This window comes from Pseudonaja textilis, chromosome Z (genome assembly GCF_049901715.1).
Source record: "Pseudonaja textilis isolate UNSWEBS1 chromosome Z, rPseTex1.2, whole genome shotgun sequence".
In the NCBI taxonomy this organism is placed as follows: domain Eukaryota; kingdom Metazoa; phylum Chordata; class Lepidosauria; order Squamata; family Elapidae; genus Pseudonaja; species Pseudonaja textilis.
This window is the reverse complement of record NC_142008.1, coordinates 93,841,382-93,864,097: the sequence shown is the minus strand read 5'-3', so window position 1 is coordinate 93,864,097 and position 22,716 is coordinate 93,841,382. Positions and strand designations below refer to the sequence as shown.

Sequence of the window (22,716 nt, the reverse complement as noted above, 5' to 3'; positions counted from 1 at the left end):
TTTTAACCTCTATGTCGATCATATTCCAGGATTCCTGTAAGTTTCAGACGTTCATATGTCAAAAATCCATGATAAACTCATTAATATCTTTTTATATGTTGATGCTAATAGGGCACTCCTGCAATTTGGTGGTACAACTTGATGATGACACAACTTGAAAATGATGCAACACTGGTGCATAATCAATCTTTAATTATACACCTCTACTTACTATCTAGAGTGAAATAGAGCACATGCACTTTTTTAAAAAAAAAATCATTGGGAATCAAGTTATCCTTCCCAAGCAGCAGTATAATATGGGTATGGTTCTCTCTTTCAGTTCAAAAGTTTGACGTTTGAGAATAAGGGAACTGCTTGTAAAATTATCCTTAAGAAAGAAGTAGCTTCCTTCCTTATAAGAATTGTTTGTAGAACCAGGAAACACAGACTGATTATGTGCCATCAAGTCACTGTTGACTCTTAGTGATCACATAGATATTCTTGATGATCTATCCTCAACCTGGTCTTTCAGGTCGACCAATGAGTAAGCACAGAAAGGGGCATAAATAGGGAAGTAAGAAGGCACTAGTGTGCAGATACAAGTATATTCTACAAAAGTCTAGAACTCTCCTAAACTGATCTGTTAATATGGGCTTGACTCACAGGGTAAGGGAAAAGAGAACTTCAGTTGAAGGCCAGAAAATTGGCAAGGAAGGCATTTGATTGTTATAGTATCCACATATACTATGAGGAAAAGCCCATTGTCTGTTATGGAGTGAGAATCACTTAGCTGCATTTGCCTCTCTGCTGCAGGTAGTCCATTGGGTAACTAACAGATTTAAATTAATAGTCCACAGTGGCTGCCCTGACAGGACAAAGAGTTAAGAATATATACCTATATGGAGTTCCATTGCTTTTGAATTGTAGTTCTGGAGAAGACTTGAGAGTCCCTTGACTGCAAGGAGATCAAATCAGCCAATCCTAAAGGAAAACAACCCTGCCTATCATTTTGAAGGACAGATACTGAAGCTGCCTAATGAGAAGGCCCACAAGCTTATTCCTAAGTTTACCAAGTACTCAAGAGGGTAAAACCAAAAGGCCAAAAGCTAAAACACACCACTGCTTGTTTAGTTATTGTTGTGGTAGGGACTCCCAGTCTCTTCCCCACCGTCTTCCTACAGTTCCCCCTTCATAGACCATTTCTCAGTTATGTTGGGGAAGATGGAGAGGGATGAGAGGTGATGGAAAAAAACCACAATGGCATCCAGTCCTCTGGAAAAATGTAGATTTCATGTGGAGTTGTTTTAAAATTGGCAAACAAAAGTAAAATTTTATAAGCACATAAGAGGGTAGATAGAAACACAAACAGGTTTTCCTCATATTTCAAAACTGAGGTTTAAAAAAAATGGTTTGGAAGAAAAGTTAGCTATGCTTTATAGATGAATAGTCAAGAGACCATTAAGGCTAGACTTAAAGATAGCGGAATAGATGCTATGTGTATGTAGGGAAGTTGTGGGTGGGTGGGGGCAATAACCCAGGGTTCAGTTTTCAGGTGTATTGTCATTACAGGATAGAATGGATAAAATAAAATTTTATACACAAACACACACACAATATATGTCTGTACACATTATAAAATATAAGGGATAAAAAAATATACAGATATACACCCATACACAAACGCATATAAATAAAATATAAAATAAAATTAAAACATGGTAAAATCAATGCACAACGTAACATTTTCATATCTGAAGAAGCTGGAAAATTTCAAATAATGCAAGTTAGAAACAGCCCCAGCCTCTTCATTTCACACAAAGATCAGTCTGGACATTTTGCACAAAAATCAGTCTGAAAGTTTAATTCACTAGAAAGCATATTTTTAAATTTACCAAGCACTCAGAGGGTAAAATCAAAATAAAAGCAGGTTTAAAGTTCACAAAGCAGCAGGGCAGAGGCGGCTGTGATGGTTTGCTGACCACATCAAAAATGATTAGTTTTTTGGTGGCTTCATATGCAGTTCAAACCTAGTGATTATGACTCAATGTATTGTATTTATGCAGGCTTAGCAGATGGGCAATCCAGAACCAAGCGAAGGTGGTTAATAAGCCCTCATGACAGTATTTTCCCCATAAAAGTTCATAGCACCTTGGAGTAAGGCTAGCAAAAGCTGCTTGAAGTTTAAGAAGCTCATCGTTGATGAGTCTGTCTAACCTGGTTGAGATTTGTAACTATGCTTTGAAGAATAGCATAATGAGTCCTAAGAAAGATTTAGGAACTAAGACAACTTCCTAAAACTTTCTGAACAAAGACTTCCAGTGATGAGATATGGGCGAACGGAGGTGCTGAAGCTCGCTCTGGGTTTCATGCTATCTTCTCTTGCTGTTGGAGTGGCCCTTAGGGGTGCACGCATCTTGTAGAGAAGTGTGCCAGTGTGGGGAGACTCAAGTCGTGGTGTGGAAAAGGTGATTCTCATCATGACGTAGAGAAGCCCTGTGGAGACCGACAACAAGAGACTGTCAGCAATGGCGGTCCTAAAGTCTTGATTGTTGCATACAAGAGGAAGCGAATGAGTGACAGACTGTGGTGAACGAAGAGTGCGAGTGAAAGAATTTGTGATCCTGATTGAGCATTGAATATTGGAGTATCTTAGTCGGAGCAAAGCCGGAAAACAGTGGCCAAAGCAGATACGAGTGGCGGTGAAAGCGAAAGGGCTCGTGAGACGGAAGAGGTTAAGGACGCAAGCGATCAGACAGAGAAGATAAGAGAATCAGAGGGATCTGAGAAACTGATAATAATTGGGGGAGAGAGAAAAAAAGAAAGGACAATAATTTAATTTAAGGGAATTTTGAAGGAATTGAATTGTGGACTTTGGGGGAAATTGGAAGGACAAACTTGAGATGGGGGGAGACTTGAAGTAAGGAATTAAATTACCACTTTAAATATTCCACGAATGAAACTAAATAATTTACTAGTCTCCTTTTGGATTATTGGACTGGAGCTGTAGTAAATGGAGAGGATTTATTAAAGAAAGAGACTATTTGAATCTAAAAATTGACTTGTTAAACTTTCAAATGAAAGGAGAAACAACTACAGCGGAAAGTGTGGTGAGATAGTGAAATCAGAGACATTACTCAGCAACTCTGTACTTCCAGTACGCTCGGTGAAGGAATATTGAAGAACTGAACAATTATATTAAGACACTTTAAGCGTTTAAATTTGCGGATTGCAACAATTATTTCTTGACACCAACCTAACTGATTTTTGAATGTGGTAAATGTAATTTATATATATTTAGTTGATACATTAGTAATATTGTAGTTTATATTTGGTTATAACACACATAAAAAAGGGAAGTGATAATTAATTATTTAGGTATAGATATTAGGTATAGGCATTGATTAGATTGAATTAAATAATTAATTGTGATTAATTGTGATTATTATAGATTAACTAATTAATTATTGTATAGCAAGGTTGATATATCTATATTTAGATTTGTAAGTATTTGAAATACTATTTTATAACACTATTTTGAGATTTGGGATTTATAGCATTTATATATATACAGGTTAATATTATTTAAATTTAAATAGAGGAATTTGATATATTATTAAGAATTACAAATCCAGATATTTGATTTAGAAATTAGCTATAAAAGTGTTCTGGAAAATATAGATAGATAGATAGATAGATAGATAGATAGATAGATAGATAGATAGATAGATAGATAGATAAGAGAGGTTAATCCTGTAACATACCATATTATTTAGTGTAGTGGCCATTTATAGTTGATATTTCTTAATAGTGAATGTTAATTTGGGACAACATATTTAATATAATACAAAAACAAAAACAAATTTTACAAGAAATGACCTCCGTCACTAATACAACGCTTAAAACTGGAAAGAAGACTTCTTCAATACAAACAACTTCAATGCCATCAACCTTAGTGATGGCACAAAAGACAATTGAAGAAACTTTATCTGGAGAAAAACAACCTATGATCACGAATGCTAATATTCAATTGACTCTTCTTACTTTACAAGAGTCCATGCTGAAGCTTCAGGAAATAGTGGTAAAAAATCATATCAAATCAAGAGCTGACACAAATGAACTAAAAAGAAGAGATGGGAAACTTAAAGGCAGAAATGAAACCAGATATCCTAAAACTGGATCAAAAAATTGAAACAATACAGCAAGCATTAGAATGGGCATTGGTCCTTACCTGATACGCCCTTTCTCATCGAGCTGCGTAGAGCATCCAGAGTGGGAGGTGCTCCAGTCTTCGCTCTCACAGGCTGAGCTATAATTGAGGAACGCTCGTCCTCCTCCACGTGACTCCACCGTAGCGTTCCCCAGTTTTACAAAGACAAGAAGACAGAATTGCATCCTCTCATCTTAACGTTTGAACAGCTCTCAACTACAAACTGTCTGAATCATTGGCCGAAACAGGATTCCCCACCAGATGGACGAATTAGGGTGGGGCTGGATGCTCTACGCAGCTCGACGAGAAAGCGCGTATCAGGTGAGGACCAACGCCCATTCTCCATAGAGCTGCTGCGAGCATCCAGAGTGAGACATACCAAAGCATGGCCTGTCCTACGGGAGGGACTCCGTCTGGGCCGGAATCTCCTCTGGGTCTCTAACCACTTGTTGAAGGACTTGCCTGCCAAAGGACGCTTCTGCTGAAGCAAAGACATCAATTTTATAATGGTGGATGAAGGGAGACGGAGACGCCCATGTAGCTGTTCGGCAGATATCAATTATTGGAGCCTGGGTAGCCCAGGCTGCTGAAGTAGTCGCACTCCTTGTAGAATGTGCGGTAATTCCACTAGGAACAGGAAGCGCCTGTGTTAAATAGGCCTTGGAGATTGTAGCTCTGATCCAACGGCCTACAGTAGACGGGGATACTCTGAAACCCCCAGCATCTTTGGTTGAAATGATAGGAACAATGACTCTGACTTCCTGAAAGGAAGAGTACAGTGGATATATATACAAAGTGCCTCTCAGACATCCAGAGTGTGTCACTGCCTTTCCCTTTCTCAAGAAGGTCTGGGGCAAAAATTAGGCAAAATAAGTTCCTGTGACCTGTGGAAAGCAGAGTTGACCTTAGGCAAAAAGGAAGGATCTGGTCGCAAGACCACCCGATCTACGTGGAAAATGCAGAGATCTTTTCAAATGGATAGAGCTGCTATTTTAGATATCCGTCTTGCCGATGTGACAGCTACTAGGAATACCACTTTAAACGTAAGAAATTGCAGAGACGCCTCCCTCAAGGGCTCAAAGGGAGGCTTGGTCAGAGCCGTGAGTACCTTATTAAGATCCCAAGTTGGGTATCTGTGGATCACAGGAGGGTGCAGATTGGTGGCACCTCTAAGAAATGCTCGGATACGTGGGTGGTGCGAGAGCGAGCCAGAAGAATTGCCAGAGATCACAGTTGATAGCGCTGCCACCTGCCTTCTCAAGGTATTGGGGGAGAGGCCTCTGTCCAGCCCATCCTGCAGAAAAGCCAAAATTCGTGCAATTGATGGGGAAAGTGGATTGATGAGCAACTTTTGGCACCATTTACAAAAACTGTTCCAGGTGGCATTGTAAATGCGGGTGGTTGAAGGCCGTCTTGCTGCCAGAATGGTACTGATGACCTGATTGGACAAGCCTTCCTTTTTTAGATGATCCCGCTCAACCTCCAGACGGTTAGCTGAAGCCACTACGAGTTCGGATGCTGAAGAGGGCCCTGGGAGGTGCTTTTTCTGGAGTGTTGATAAGGTAGCAGGAACCATTGCAGAGACCTGGTATGAAGCCGAGCCCAGGGAATAATGGATATGCATAGACCAGTTTTCCAAGCAACTTTGACAGACTCAGTAATGATGCTTTCTTTGCTCGTCTAACCTCCCTGACGGAGTTCCGGATGCTGAGGAGCCTCTCAGGGGAAAGGAAAACCTTACCCTTAACTGAGTCAATAACTGTACCTAAGTGAGCTATCCATGTGGAGGGTGAGAGTTGGCTCTTCTCCCAATTTACGAGAAGACCGTGAGACTGAAGAACCGAGAGCGTGGTTCTAGTGTCCCTCTCGGATTGGGCTTTGGAGGGGGAGAGGATGAGGATGTCACCAGGTAGCAGTGGATGCGGATGGGAAAATTCCTGAGGTGAGCCGCAAGGGCTGCCAGAACCTTGGTAAAGGTCCTCGGGGCAGAGGCTAGGCCAAAAGGAAGTGCCACATACTGAAAATGCTGGCCATTGTAGCAAAATTGCAGAAACTGAAAAAAACGAGGGATGAATAGGAATGTGGAGGTACACTTCTGAAAGGTCAATGGAGGTAAGCCAATCTCCCTGTCTGGTGCCCTGAAGGATAGACTGAAGAGTGTGCATTTTGAACTTATGGCGAACAATGTAACAGTTAAGACTCTTGAGATCTAGAAGCCTCCAGAGTGCCTAGGAACCAGGAAAAGGTGGGAGTAAAACCCTTTTCCCTGCTGTGAAGATGGCACAGGCTGAATGGCCCTGATCTCAGAAAGGTGTTTAATAGCGGCTTTTACGAGAGCACGCTTGGTGCGATCTCTGTAAAGGGGTGAAACCATAAAGCGCTCCAGAGGAGGGGACTGAAACTCAAGGGAGAGGCCGAATTTGACAGTGTTCCTAACCCAATTATCGGAAGTGGATGATTCCCATTGGTCAGCAAAAAATTTGAGGCGGCCGCCAATGGGATGGATAGTGGTGGGATTATCTGGGGCGCCGGGACGATTTACTTCCAGCGCCCTGGAAGGGTCTCCTGTAACTGGCCCCTCTTCTATTTCTATCGCCCGGGTCGCCCTGGTCCTGGTAGGCCGGGCAAAAGGACAGAGATCTCTGAAATCTAGGGGAGAAGGTTGATTGATATGGGGTGCGAAAGGAGCCCCTTCAAAAGGGCTGGGACACCCTGGACTCCTGCCTGCAAAAAAGAGAAGGGAGGAATTTCTTTTTATTCCTGCTTTCCAAGAGAAGTGGTTCCAGAGCCGGGCCAAATAATTTGCCTCCTGAAATGGGAGCAGAAGCCAATTTAGTTTTATTCTTGATATCCGCTTGCCAGTGTCTAAGCCAGAGCAGACAGCGGGCTGTAACGTGTGACAAAATGGCCCGGGAGGAAAACTTCACAGAGTGAAAGGTGGCATCAGCTGCAAATTCTGCCGCAGCTGAAAGCTTGGCAATGTCCTGGTGGGCCCTGGTGTTAGAGGGGGGGACATGCTGCTTCAGCTGGCAGAGCCATCTGATGGAAGATCGAGTGAAAAAGGATGCGGCCGTGGCCAAATGGCCCAGGCATTGGAGAAGTGAGCTCGGCGTAATGCCATCTCGGCCCGTTTGTCCTCTGGTTTTAAGGCTTCCAGGGCGTCAGTTGGAGTAGAGGATGACGCTAATCTAACTATGGAGTCATCCACTTCAGGCATGTCCAACAGTGAAGAGAAATCCGAATCGAGATTAAAAAATCTCTTGTCCTGACTGAAGGGGGAGGGGGGCCCCTCCGATGATGACAACTGTTTTGTAACTAAGTCGGTGAAGATGGGTGGAGTGGGAATAACCTCAGCCTCTACGACTGGCTGTTTGAAGATAGAGTCCTCTGGGTCTCCATGTGTTGTTGAGGAAGAGCCAGAGGGCGACTGGGATATTAAGCCCGAAATATTCTTTGCCTTGAATAACAAGGACTTGAACAGGTGGGGTTTGAAGAGGCCTACAAAGGAGGGTTGATCCGGAGAAATCCCCTCGTCCTCAGACATCTCTCCCTCCATCGGATCCGCCTCTGACAAGGGTTCAGAGTAGTGTAAGGACCCCCTATCCGATCCTTCCTCTTCCCCGAAGTATTGAAGACCCATATCCTCTTCCTCCTCCTCCGCTCCTTCTGGAAAGGGAATGTCCCCTTGAGAAAGTACCTGCCCAGGGCGATGCTCTGATCTGGGAAGGGATCTGCCAGAAACAGATTCGGCCTCGTGTGCTATCAATTGAGAACCTGGCCTGGACAACTGCTGGATACCCTCCGCAATTCCCTGGCGGATGGCCAGTTGCATCCACTACATGATGCTGTCTGGAATGATACTTGGGGAGGGCTCCTCTGGGCGCAGACCAGCAGCGGTAGGTGTGAAAGTAGCCTCAGGTGCCTGAGCGGCTTGGGGGCTGCGAGTGGGAGAACTGTGTCTGGAAAGAGAAATCTGCTCTGACAGAATATGAGGTTGGGCGGAGGTGGAAGGGGTGGCAATATTAGAGACTGAGGGTACAGAATGAGAGTCCTTTGAACGCCTATCAAATTCCTTCTCCAAGGCTTTGTGGCGCCTTAAGGCGTCCCTCTGAGAAGCCTTGGAGGACTCCTTGGCCTGCCTACGCAGATGGTGTGTCTTAGCCTTGGCCTTCAAGGAAGGTCCTCTGGGATTATCCTTTGCCATAACAAGGGAATTGAACAATACAAAGAACAGACTCAAGGAGGTGGTTGGCACGCCTAGGAGTACGACCTACAACAAGGCCGGATTTCCTATAGTTGGACCGCGTCCCCCTTTTGGAAAAAATTTTGACGAAAAAATATAATAACTGTGTTCTGGGTCTATTGCGAATATTAATTATATTTATGATATTTTATTTTAATTTAATTTAATTTTTTTTTTTAAGATGGGATCAAATGGGCTTGCCAAATCCAATGATTATAAGGACCAGAAACACAGATATACAAAAAAAGAGCCAATGAGTCGAATGAACGCTGAGGCCACAAAAAAACACTGAGGAAAAATCAGACAAAAAAACCAAGCAGGGCCTCCGGAGGCAGCCTGCCAACAAAATGGGAGGGACTACTAAGGCCTCAAACCTCGCCTCTGTAAAAGCTGCGGGAAAAGCCAACAACACAGTATAAATAGGGTAGCAGGGCTGAGAGTCACAGTACCCAATTATAAAGGCACTAGCAGGCCTTCCGGTCTGGCTCTGTGCCTTAAAAGTCACCACAGCTGAAGAAATAAGCAAAACAAAATGGCGGCTGTCACAAGACACACCCAAAATGGCCACTGGCCACGAGACACATCTAAAATGGCGTCTGGAGACACACTCAAAATGGCGGCCGTCACAAGGCACACCCAAAATGGTGTCCGGCTATGAGCCACACTCAAAATGGCAGCTGTCTACCAGGCACCCCCAAAATGGCGTCCGGCTAAGAGCCACACTCAAAATGGCAGCCGTTCACAAGGCACCCCCAATATGGCGTCCAGCCATGAGGCGCGCCCAAAATGGCGGCCGGGACTGGCGCGAACTACAGAGACGGAAGAACAAACACCACCTCGTAACAAGAAGCAGGAGGGACGAAAGGGAGCGAGCTCTCCTTGAAAAAAGCATTCTTGGGGGGAAGGAACAACTTAAACGGGCGCTAAAAATAGCGTGAACAATAAGCTGCTGCCTAAGAGCAGCCTGGCTAATGAGGCAGGCGGGGGGGGCAAAAGGCTGCTAAGCTCCTCTTTTATCCCCCCAAAGGGGTGAAAAAACATCCCACTAGGCTAGATATCAGGCGCACCAACTGCGAGGAACCAAAGGAGAGGAAGAAAAATCAAACCTGAGTAATTACTAGAAGGATCCTGGATCGGCCAAGGAAGAGCTATAAATTGCTCCCTGTCTTTTACGAGGCTGAGCTAAAACTGGGGAATGCTATGGTGGAGTCACGTGGAGGAGGAGGAGCGTTACTCAATTATAGCTCAGCCTGTGAGAGCGAAGACTGGAGCACCTCCCGCTCTGGATGCTTGCAGCAGCTCTATGGAGAAAGGAATGAATCAACAATAAAGGAGGTTGAGAAAAGAACGGAAAAAATGGAAGAGAAGCTGGAAATGGTTGGTCAGCAATTAAGAAATGTGAGTAAAGAAATGGATGACTCCTTGGTATATTTGGAAATGGATAAGGCCCCAGCATATCTAAGATTCCAAAATATAATGGAATCTAAAGAAGATGACTTAGAACAAGTGATGTTGGTTGGTCAGCAATTAGGAATATTAGCAGACCTATTGGAAAAAGATAAGGACGATATTCTGAAAGAGTTAGATGAAGTATACAGAGGGAGCACAAATTATGCAAGACGATATAAACATCCAAAAGAGGTCCATGTGAGACTTGCCAGAAGGAAAGTTCGAGATATTATATATAAAATTTCTAGAGAAGAAACAATTACATACAAAGGGAAAGAAATCTTGGTGCTTAAACAAATCCCAAGAAGAGTGAGAGAGCAGAGGCGAGATTATAAATTCTTGGCGAACCAATTAAACCAAAAAGGTATCATATTTAGATGGCTAATCCCAAAAGGAATGCTAATCACTTGGGAAGAAAGAAAAATTAAGGTAGACTCCATGGAAAAAGCCCAAGAATTCTACGAATGATTGATAGGCCATGAAGGATCGAGTAGTAGAGACGAGTTAGAAATGAATTTGCAAGACGACCAAGACTAACAAAAAAATAGAGATGGGAATTGTAGGAATTAAAAAAATAAACAACATCAAGAGAGAAGAATCGAAGACACACAATCAGCCACAAAGAGAGACAGGAGTAACTACAAGACAAAGAGCAAGAGTCAATTAGGTCAAGGATGAAGAAAAAAAATTACTATCAATTAACATAAATGTCCTAAACTCTAGGATAAAAAGGAAAAGAATATTAACCAAATTAATTAAACAAAATGCAGATATAATATGTTTACAGGAAACTCATATAAGGAAGAAGGAAGAAAAATGTTTAGAATGCCCCAAGCTAGGGAATTTGTATACATCGCCAACAGATTTTAGGAAAAAGAAAGGGATAGCAGTATATGTGAAAGACAATATGAAAGCAGAGCCAATTTGGATAGACCCCAATGAAAGAATTCTGATGTTACAAATTTGGATTAAATCAATTCTAATTCTACTAGTGGTAATCTATGCCCCTAACTATAACCAAAAGGAATTTTTAAAACAATTACGTGAGAAATTAGTGGAATTAGATAAAAGGAATATTTGTATCTTGGGAGATTTCAATGCTATCGTGGACCACCAGAAATATCATAGTAGTGGGGGGGAGGAGAAGTAAAAAAGAGAACTACCAAAAACATGTGAAGAAATGATAATTGAACTAAATTTGATAGACATGTGGAGGAAATTAAACCCTGAGAAAAAGCAATTTACATTTTATTCCAACCCTCACCAATCATGGACACGAATTGATATGGTGTGGATGAATGGTGAATTAGTAAATGAATTAAAAGAGATTGAAATCTTATCAAACGAATGGGCAGATCACAACCCGATTCAGATAGTGTGGAAAGGCAGGAAGAAACCAAGGAAAAGGTGGACCTTAAATACACAGTTAATTAAAGAGAAAGAATTTATGAATAAACTTGACGAGGAATTAGATTATTTTTTAAAAGAAAATAATAATGAGGCAACTATAAAACAGAATATTTGGGATACAATGAAGGCAATAATAAGAGGCATAACAATATCATACACTGCTAAAAGAAATAAAGAAAAATATACCCAACAAAATAAATTAGAACAAAGAATCAAAGAATTAGAAATTGAGCTGCAAAAACCCCAAAAGATTGCAAATTGAAAAAAACAGATGATAATAACTAAACATAAATTAAATTTAATCGAACAAGAAGGCATGGTCTCAAAGTTAAATACAGCCACACAGATATTCTTTGAACAGGTCAATAAACCAGGAAGGTGGATGGCCTATAAATTTAAAAAAGAAAAACAAAAAAGATTGATCTACCAATTAATAGATGAGAACGGGGATGCCCAACAAAGGATAGAACAGAAAAAAGAAATTGCATGTGAATTTTTTGAAGATCTTGAAGATTTTTTGAAGATTTTGAAGATACCCAAATAGTTTCTTATCATATCTTCATTTACCTCCTTCTTTAGAAGGAGGTAAATGAGGATATGATAAGAAACTATTTGGGTATTACTAAAGATAAAATAATTAAGGAGGAGATGGAGGAAATGTTACTTAGAGATGTTACGTGGCCCAAGTTAAAAGCAGCAATAGAAAACCAAAAGAACAATAAAACCCCAGGACCTGACGGCATACCAGGGGAACTCTATAAAAAAAAATAGGAGAATGAATAAGACCTCTCATGGTGGAAGTATATAATGAGGTCCTACTAGCAGCGAGAATGCTGGATTCATGGAAGGAGACATTGATATTGTTGATTCTGAAAGAAGATTCAGATTCACGACATATACAAAACTATAGACCAATTTCCCCGTTAAACACTGATTATAAAATATTTACTACAATTATAGCAGATAGATTGAAAAAAAATATTGAATGAATATATACATAAAGATCAAAACGGATTTCTTTTTAATAGACAAATCAGGAATAATTTAAGGATAGTATTAAATGTTTTGGAATACTACGAAGCCCACCCGGAAAAACAAATAGCCCTTGTATTCTTGGATGCACAGAAGGCCTTTGACAATTTAAATTGGCAATTCCTAATTCAACAAATTTACAATATGAATCTAGGTACTAAGTTTGAAAACATCGTGGCTACAATTTATGATTCACGAATATTACAATTAATGGAGAGTACATGCGCTCAATAAAAATAGAGAAAGGAGTCAGGCAGGGATATCCATTACCCCCCTGCTCTTCATATTATCTTTGGAAACATTGCTTACATGAATTAGACAGAACCCAGGAATAAAAAGACTAAAAATTAAAAAAGAATAATAATAAACTCCAGTCATTTGCAGATAATATGGTATTTTTCATAGAGGAACCAATTGAAACAGGTCAAGAACTATTGAAAGAGTTAGATCAATTTGGGGAAGTTGCAGGACTTAAAATTAATAGGGAAAAATGAAATTAATAACTAAAAAATTAACAGAAAAACAAAAACTAAAATTGGAAAGGATAATGGGATTACAAATAGTAAAAAAAAGTTAAATACCTAGGAATTTGGTTGACGGCTCAATGCAAAACTCTAATGGAAAATAATTATAATAAATTATTACAGCAAATTTAAAAAGATTTAGAGATATGGGTTAAATTGCAAATCTCCTTATTAGGGAGGATTGCTACTATAAAAATGAATATTCTGCCCAAATTTATTTACTTATTCCAAACAATACCAATAAAAATACATAAAAATTACTTCGTGGAACTTAACAAGATAATCACCAAATTTATCTGGCAAGGGGAAAACCCTGAGGATAAACCTAAAGGCATTGCAAGATATGAAGAGCAGGAGGTATGGCACTCCCAAATTGGGAATTATACTATAGTGCAGCCTCCTTACTCTGGTTGAAAGAGTGGGTAAATCTGTCGAATAAAAGGATCTTAGTTTTAGAAAGCCATGATTTACAGAGGGGATGGCACGCATTTTTATGGGACATTGGGAAAATTAAGCAGAAGTATTTCCACAGACATATAATTAGAGATTCCTTATTGGCTAATTGAAACAAAATAAAAAAAACATTATTTAAAAATCCCAATTTGGATCTCAAAGATGGAGGCGATGATACATCCAAATAATCTAGATCGTAATAAAATGATAAAATACAAAGACCTTCTTGATGCGCAAGAAACTTTAAAATCATGGCAAGATCTCCAAGAATAGGGGTTGCAAGTAGACCAGTGGGCTTACCTGCAAATTCAAAATAAATATAGCCAGGACAATTTTGGAATTTATACAAAGGCACAACAAATAGATAAAATTTTATTAGGACCAGATAAAAAAAATATAACTAAATTTTATAATCATTTACTAGAGGTGGAATAAGAAGAGGAAGTAGTTAAAGGCAACATGATAGCTTGGAGCAGAAACATAGGATGTAGCATTAAATTATTAGAATGGGAAAAGGTTTGGACAAGGAATAATAAAATTACAAGCTCAGCAGCATATAAAGAAAATGCCTATAAAATGTTTTATAGATGGCATCTCTCACCCTTGAGAATAGCGAAAATGTCTCCTAACTTGAATCCAAATTGCTGGAAATGTAAAAAGAAACAGGGAACATTTTTTCATATGTGGTGGTCCTGCACTGAAGCCCAAAGATACTGGCATAGAATAAAAAAATGGTTAGAGGAAATAACGGCGGAGCAAATTCAATTAAAACCAGAATTCTTCCTAGTGGGGATATTTAATAGACAAATTCCTAAAAATGTCAAATATATAATATGCTTATTCTTACTGCAGCCAGAATAACCTTTGCACAGTGTTGGAAACAAGCAGATATTCCAACAGAGGAGATGGTTATACAGAAGATAACAGCCTGTGCAGAGATGGAAAAGTTAACCTTAGCACTTAAGGAAAAAGAAACATCAGAATATTATAGAAGCCGGGAATGCTGGTATGACTGGATAGAACAAAAATAGAAAATATATTAGTAAATAACGTAAAATGTAAATCATGATTATATATTTGCAATAAGATGTATTTGTAAATGTATCACCAATATTGATAACAAACAAGGAACCATAGACTGTTGAGAGTAGAATTGTTAGTTTTTTAATCATTTTCCTTTTTTCCATTTCTTTTCTTCTTCTTCTGTGTGTTGTGTTTGTTTGATATTTTGGTTTTGTAATCAATAAAGTTTGTTTAAAAAAACAAAAATTTCCTGAACATAGTGGGAATTCCTCTTGCGAAAAATCAGGTCTTTCTTTTGTTCTTTTTACAGATTCTCATAATAACAATTCTGGAAAACATTTCTTGTTCCTTTATCACAATGACTACTTTAAAAAAGGAGTAGCTTAATTAAATAAAAAAGGATTGGCCAGGAGCTAGCCCTTCTGAGTACTGTAAATATGTTTAAAATGTTCATGAGTAAGAAAGATATACCATGTGGTCCACAAAGTCAAAAGCCCAGAAATTGAATTCTACAATGGTAGTATAGAGATATACCACTATGAGTAACATAAAAAGATAGCTGTTAGGAATAGGGATTATTTTACTGAAGCCTCATCTCAGTTCCTTCAGAATTTCCTGGACACCACCGCAATCAGATCATGACCTCACGGCTGACACCCAGCTTCTCCTCCTTTTGCACCGCATCAATAATAACATCTTACCTCATAAAGTTATTGTGATTTTTTTTCAAAACAGCATGTATACCCTGCTCTAAGGAGTCAAAAAGAAATTTAAAAACAAAAAATTACTGTTAGACTTATAGATCGGTTTGACTTCTCCCCAGAGGTTACTTACAGAAATATTCCAGTGTCTCTTCAATCTGCTTGAATGTGAGGGCAGTAGCAGCATCAGAGGAGACCTGGGGTGTCTGAATCCAATCTTTGTGGTCATATCCAAATATTGTGTCTGCCCGGAGTTTATACAAAGGCAGTTGTTCCCCCAGAAGGCTGATGATTTCCACTTCTGGCAAATTGCTGCTATTGCAAAAGTCTGTTGAGAAAATATGAGGAGAGACAAAGAGAGATGGTTTGATTAGCAAAGGGGGAAGTGAGGTAAGGCCTTTGGTCTCAAGAAACTGACCCGTCCCTAAGATGCACCTGGCTGTAGAATATCACAAGTTTTTCTTGATTGAGTTTACCACATTGCACCATTTCAGCCAGTGTGCTACTGATAGTATGAGTTGAATGTTGTGGAAACTAAGCCAATTTCATATTTTGCAATCTACGGAAGGCAAGAAAACTAGAGAGTGACAGCAGATGTCAATCTAGTGATAAAAGATTCCCACATGAGCTGCATTCACTGCAAAACCTATGAGATTGCTCCATGTGGGTATGGTTGTTCCTACAATTAAACCTTATAATTAAACATTCAAAGCCTGCTGAATGGACCCTGAATAGTGGCAGAAGGAAGAATCAGTCAGAAGTCTCTGGCCCAGGAAATCACATTGTTTATATTCACCAGCCATACCTCAGATAAATTTAGCTAGCCTGTCAGAGAGGAATAAATAAAATCACACAGATGAGTTTATCAAAAAATATTCCAATATCAGGTTGTAATTTACAGTACTGTATACTGGCTCTGCCTTTTTCTTTGAAATGTAATCAACAAAAGCTTCTGCTTTTGATCATGTCTGCCCAGCAAGCTGACAATGCTTTCTAGGAGCCAGTTTATATTGTATTACTTACATGCTAATAAAATTATGTGTATTGTATCTTCAAAGTGATTTGGTCATATTAAGTAAACCAGAGTTGGCCACAATGTTATGCAACTCTTAATTTATTTTAAAGTACACTATAAGACATTATAATGTACTTACAATATAATGGGATATAAAAAACATGATCTCTTAAAATTAGTGATTAGCTTTCTTAAGCCTTTGAATCATTTATAACCTTTTTTACAAAAATAAATAAATAAACAGGGCAGCTTACAAACAAAGGAATTTGAATTCCAAGTATTCTTTGACTTATGGCCACAATTGGGACCAATATTTTGCTAATCTAGGCAGTTTTTAAGTGAATCTTGTCTGATTTTACCACCATTTTTTAAATGGTTGTTAAGCAAGTCATTGAGTTGTTGAATCACGTCGTTGTTAAGCAAATCTGCCTTGCCCCATTGACTTTGTTTGTTGGAAGCTGGTTGAAAATAGTGACCGTATGACTCCAGGACATTGCTACTGGTTGCCAATGTGTGCAAATTTAGATACGGTAACTATAGGGATGCTGTGATGACTACTCAAGGAGTAGTCATAAATCACTTTATCCAGTGCTGTTGTAACTCTGAATGGTCACTAAATGAATGTTTGTATATCATACTGTTACCATGAAAATGATATAGATATGGATATGAAACTACTATAAGTGGAGCTCAAATCAGTGGAAATTTAATTTAAAACCAGAGGGGTATCTTATGTGCTACACAGCTCTTTTAAAATAGTTTAATTTAACTCTCTCTCCCTACATGGAAAATGTACTTCTGTTTTTCTGCTTATTGCTCAACTATCATGAAACAATCTAGTCCAGTGTTTCTCAACATTAGCAACATGAAGATGTGTAGACTTCAACGCGCATATTCGCTGGGGAATTCTGGGAGCTGAAGTCCATACATTTTAATATTACCAAGATTGAAAAAACTGGTCTGAGCAATGCTCTTGTAAAGGAAGAACTCTACTGCCCTCTTGTGGATTTTCATAAGCAAATAAACATAGCAAGAATAGAATAGAATGCTTTATTGGCCAAGTGTGATTGGACACACAAGGAATTTGTCTTAGTGTAAATACCCTCAGGATACATAAAAGAAAAAATACCTCCATCAAGTGTACAATAAACAATCAAATCATACGAAGAAATAGTCAATATAAATCGTAAGTATACAAGTGACAAAGTTACAGTCATACATCACAAGTGGGAGGGGATGGATGATAAGGAGTGGTGAGAAGATTAACAGTAATAGTAGTTCACTTTGTAACAGTGTTGAGGGAATTATTTGTTTAGCAGAGTGATGCTTTTTGGAAAAAACTGTTCTTGTGTCTACTTGTTCTGGTGTGCAATGCTCTATAGCATCGTTTTGAGGGAAGGAGTTGAAACAGTTTATGTCCGGGATGTGAGGGGTCTGTAAATATTTTCACAGCCCTCTTTTTGACTCTTGCAGTATACAGGTCCTCGATTGAAAGCAGGTGGGTAGTAATTGTTTTTTCTGCAGTCCTAATTATCCTCTGAAGTCTGTGTCTGTCCTGTTGGGTTGCAGAACCAAACCAGACAGTTATAGAGATGCAGATGATAGACTCAATGATTCCTCTGTAGAACTGGATCAGCAACTCCTTGGGCAGTTTGAGGTTTCTGATTAGGTGCAGAGGGTTTCTCAATTTTCTCAGTTCCTATATTGCCAAAGGTGATTTTCTGAAAGACAACTGAACTCTTTTTTTTCCTGAGGGAAAAATTCAGGGAAAAAACAGTCTGACTGCCTTTTGAAAAAGCATCTTTGAGACAACTGTGACCTGGATGACTAAAAATCTCCACAGATGTCCCCAAAGTGCTTTTTCAAGAGGCAAATGGTTTTTCTTTGAAGACATTTCATTTCTCAACCAAGAAGCTTCTTCAGAGCTGAAGAAACTTCTTGGGTGAGAAGTGAAATGTCATCAAAAACAACAACAACAGCAACAACAAAACAACAATAACAGAAAGTCCAATTGCCTCTTGAAGCACCTTTGGGACAACCATGACCTGGATTACTGAGAATTTCCATAGATATTTAATCTCCACAGACATCTCTAAATTGCATGTATATACTTAAACTGGGTTTGGAGAATTTGGTGGAGCTAGAAACAATAGCAGGATAAAAGAAACATACACTGTGCTGTCCAGCCAGTTATAGTTAATAGGGAATTGGGATAGTTAGTTAGGAATTGGGAGCTGTCCCCTTAAGGGAATGCATCATGGTAAATGTAGTTAAGGTATCCTGGGAAATGTAGTCCATGTCATGTGGCGACATCTGTAATCCTGATTGGTCACTGAATTGATCCTTGGTGGGTTGTTGGAGGTTCCTTCACTCTTGCCTGAACCCAGCATCATGCTGACATCTCACCTCCTTGCTCCTTCGATGTAGGATAAGAGATTACCATCCTTTTACACCAGAACGTCAGTTATGTAAAGAGTTGGACATTGAGATGAATCTCGACGTAACTGTGAGTTATATTGAGGATGCCCGATGAACCACTAAAAAGACTTTGTATGGATGCTTTGTGGAGTAAACTGTCTGCTTTATAATCAGCTAGTGGTTGTAAGGTCCAGAACAGTAAAAGGATGAATCTGGATTCCCAGTAAAATCATGATGAGATCTGAAAAGAATGAATCAGGATTCCCAACAGTAAAAGGAAAATTCCACAGTAAAGAATGTTGTTTATCTGGATTTCTGGAAAAATAAAGTACAATGCTAATCTGGGTCTCCAAAGCAAAGTTATAAGCAATCAGATTGCCTGAATTCTCTCCCTAAATTACTTTTTTCTTTCTGAGCTACAAAGTTACCAAATCTGTTTGAATTCACAGGGAGGGGGTCTGAGATCCCCTCCTCTCTTCAGCAAGAGAATTTATAAGCTATTACCTTTCTGTCTCAATTTCCATCTCTGTTGTCTTCCTGCTATCTCAAAGACTCAATTTGCATAACAAGAGGGCGAGTGTTTGTACTTCTGGGAGAGCCAGAAATTCCCTGTCTCTCAAGGGAAAATCAAACTTCTGTCTTAAAACCCTTTACAAATGCAGTGGGAGAGTCTGAGGAATCTTGCTTGTGTCTTTAAACAAAATCAAGAGCTGATTCTCTTCTGATCATTACCAGGAGGAGAGTAATTAAGAGGCCATCTTGCAAGTCATAAAAATTCCTCTTGCCAGAGCCATCTCCATAGCAATGGGCACATCCCTCCGCTGAAGAGAGACACTTAATTTAGCAAGCAATTTAAACAAAGAAAGCAGCTTGCCTTTCTCTTTACTGATGAAGCCAAGAAGGATTTTTTTCCTTTAACAAAATTAGAAGCAATCTAAAAGCAAAGAGAAATTATTTAATCACAGTGTTCATGCAATGTACTAAAGTATTGCATCTCTTTAATGATCTTTCATCTCAGCCCAATTGGCTGCCATTCAACTAATAGCCTACAGCACCATCTGGTGGCAAGTAGAAAATTTCACAGGAAAATTCTAAACAATTTTTTTTTTTAAACTAAGCTTACAGCAACCCTTGCCACCCAACTCAAGGATCTCCATCCTGTGGCAAGTACTGAATTTACAGGAAGTCTCCTAATTTTAGCAACTTCTTGTTACATTAATCCAAGGGTCCAGCAACACTAACAGGCCAATCTGTACAGCACAATGGCGTCACCCAGACCTAGCAAGTATCACTAACAGGCCAACCTGTGCAATGCACCAACGTCTTTCAGACCTCGCAATTCACCCTCTGGTGGCCAACCAGTGTACTGCACCAACGTCGTCTATACCTTGCCATGCACATCTCTAAAATAGCACATCTCAGATACATGGGTCAAGGCTTACGTGGATGAGCAGCACTCGCTATGACATGAGCAGGTAGAGCTGGCACAGGTAGTTAGCAGTCTCCCAAAACCAGGGAATCAAAGGGGTGAATCTCAACCACAGACTCTAAATGCCAGTCGCAAAACTGATGTTGTAAGACCTAAAATTTGAGATTCCCTTCCCACAAGCAACTTTCCCTTCCCAAAAACAGCAAACCTAACCCTACACCTCCAGACCTACAGAGTGAGCGATTTAACCCACCAGTTGCTACACAGATTTCTCAGTAGAGAGACATACCTCAAGCAACAACTGCCACACTCAATCCACAGGCAGTGGCATTCCTGCCACAATCTCAACACTACTCAAGCTCACAGGTACAAGATAACCATGGCCAGCCTACACAGCAGCGTGAAGCTCCATCATCATCTACGGCATGGCAGAACATCCTCTCAGTAAGTACTGGGAGGAAGACTATGACCCATCGTTGAGATACAACCAGGACCTACTCTACGAGAATCCAAGGGGAGATTCCTCTGTGTCAATGTCCCTCACCTACAACCCCTACACCATTCAGTAAATGATCCAGCATACCGGAGAAAATTGGCCCTAAGGAGAGGAAAGCTAGATTTGGCCGCCAATGGTGTATACAAATTATCTGACAAGCCAGGCAGAGGATATCTGCTATGGAAGAGAATTTTCATGCGCAACATTCAGGCAGCACGCCTGAAGCCCGATGAAGTACTTGTATACCTGATTAAGGAACTTTGACTCTAAGGACTTGTACAAACAACAATGGAGACAAGTTCAACAGCTTGCCAATACCTTTTGGAACTGTTGGAAGCAAGAATACCTGTCTACCATACAAGACCATTGTAAATGGAAGACCAAAGAACCGAACCTCTAAAGAGACCTTGTTTTGCTAAAAGACAAGGATGTGCATTGGAACTTGTGTCCTATGGGACTTGTACAGCAAGTCCTACTCAGTTCTGATGGACTAGTTCACCAAGTCGAGGTCCTGATAATGAGATCACAAGATTCTTCCTGCGACCAGCAGACTTTCACCAAGAAGCTCTACACCAGACCGGTCGCTGACCTAGTGTTGCTGCAGAGAAAGGCTGAACTTGAAAATTGAACCTCAAGCTTTGCATACTTTGCTTTGTTTGATGCTATATTACTGTTTACTGTTTATCTTTGTTTATAGTTTAATTGAGAGTTAGTTAGTAGTGGAATTTATAATTCCAGGCGGGGAGTGTGCTGTCCAGCCAGTTATAGTTAATAGGGAACTGGGATAGTTAGTTAAGAATTAGGAGCTGTCCCCTTAAGGGAATGCATCATGGTAAACGTAGTTAAGGTATCCTGGGAAATGTAGTCCATGTCATGTGGCCACATCTGTAATCCTGATTGGTCACTGAATTGATCCTTGGTAGGTTGTGGGAGGTTCCTTCACTCTTGCCTGAACCCAGCATCATGCTGGCATCTCACTTCCTTGCTCCTTCGATGTAGGATAAGAGATTACCATCTCTTTACACCAGAAAGTCAGTTATGCAAAGAGTTGGACATTGAGATAAATCTCGACGTAACTGTGAGTTATATTGAGGATGATTGATGAACCAATTAAAAGACTTTGTAAGGATGTTTTGTAGAGTTAACTGTCTGCTTTATAATCAGCTAGTAGTTGTAAGGTCCAGAACATACACTAAGCATCTTTTAAATGGTTTCTTGAGGGCTATTTGGCTCCCAAGAAAGTAAATTGCCTCACATTTTAGTTTCAAGACAGCCTTCCCTGCCTGGCAACTGTCAGTTATGTTAGACCAACTTTCCAGTCAGTGTTGGCAGGTCTGCAAGCTGTGCAAATCTTACAAAGCATTTAGTTGTGAAGGCAGTAATTCTACCTTGTAAGATTTATGTTCCTGGTGGTGAATATATGAAATACTTCTTACTCCAAAGAGCATTTGAAGAATAAGAATAAGAGGCTATCATTAAGAGATCATCTCTCTATTCCTTCAAAATCTGAAGGAAATGATCAGAGAATATGAAAAACAAATCCTGTGGGGAAAAATCAGAATAAATTTGAGTCAGTCTGGAGAAAAGAATATATGCAGCACAGGTGAGATCTTTCCCTACCAGAATGCTTCAAGCAGAGCTGAGACAGCTTATTTCTTGAAGTGTTGGAGGATTGGAGTCAATATCACAATCCCATTCTATTCTTCACAATCCCATTCTATTCTTTGTTACCATTTTATGATTGGAGTTACTAGATATTGTAGCTGTGAGAGATGAGGACAAAAATGAAGAACAAGTAATTGCTAGGCCATTACCAACTTACTAGAAGCTTAAATGCAAGGTCAGCTCAATCTCATCTCTCATTACCACAAGGCAAATTTTGCAATTAACTCCAGTCAGGTGCAAGTTGTTTCATTTCAATTCAAAGTTGGCTATCAAACTCTTTCTGGGAGTGGCATTGTGCAATCTTGTGGATAACTGCAGGCCTGTACTTGTTGCACTCAAAGATTGCACTCAAAATCTATCTTCCCAACCCTGGCAGCTTTAAAACATGTGAACCTCAATGTCTCCAGAATGCTGTCAATTCTGGCAGTTGAAGTCCAGCCATCTTAGAGTAGTCAGGGTTGAAAGCACTCAACTAGAGCAACTTCTTTGTGAAAGAGAATGATCCATGTTGACTGGTCAAACAAATCTTATTAGAAATTAATATTTGGAATATCTTTGGGTGAACTCCATGCCTTTAGACCAACTTGACTCCTCTTTTTTCCTTTCTTTTTCTCAGAAAATTCTTGTTTGCCAATGAGAGGGCAGAAATATGATAGATTATGATAGATAGTA

At 39.8% G+C, this 22,716-nt stretch overlaps 1 protein-coding gene across 4 annotated transcripts in view; it reads right to left on the bottom strand.

The window, feature by feature from the left end:
* Positions 1-22,716, bottom strand: part of HAP1 (huntingtin associated protein 1) — a 96,394-nt gene that overhangs the window by 46,195 nt on the left and 27,483 nt on the right. For all 4 annotated transcript variants that reach the window (XM_087916469.1, XM_087916472.1, XM_087916471.1 and 1 more), the window contains exon 4: positions 15,155-15,349. The gene's annotated coding sequence lies outside the window, so the exon portion shown is untranslated. The remainder of the gene's footprint in view (positions 1-15,154; positions 15,350-22,716) is intronic.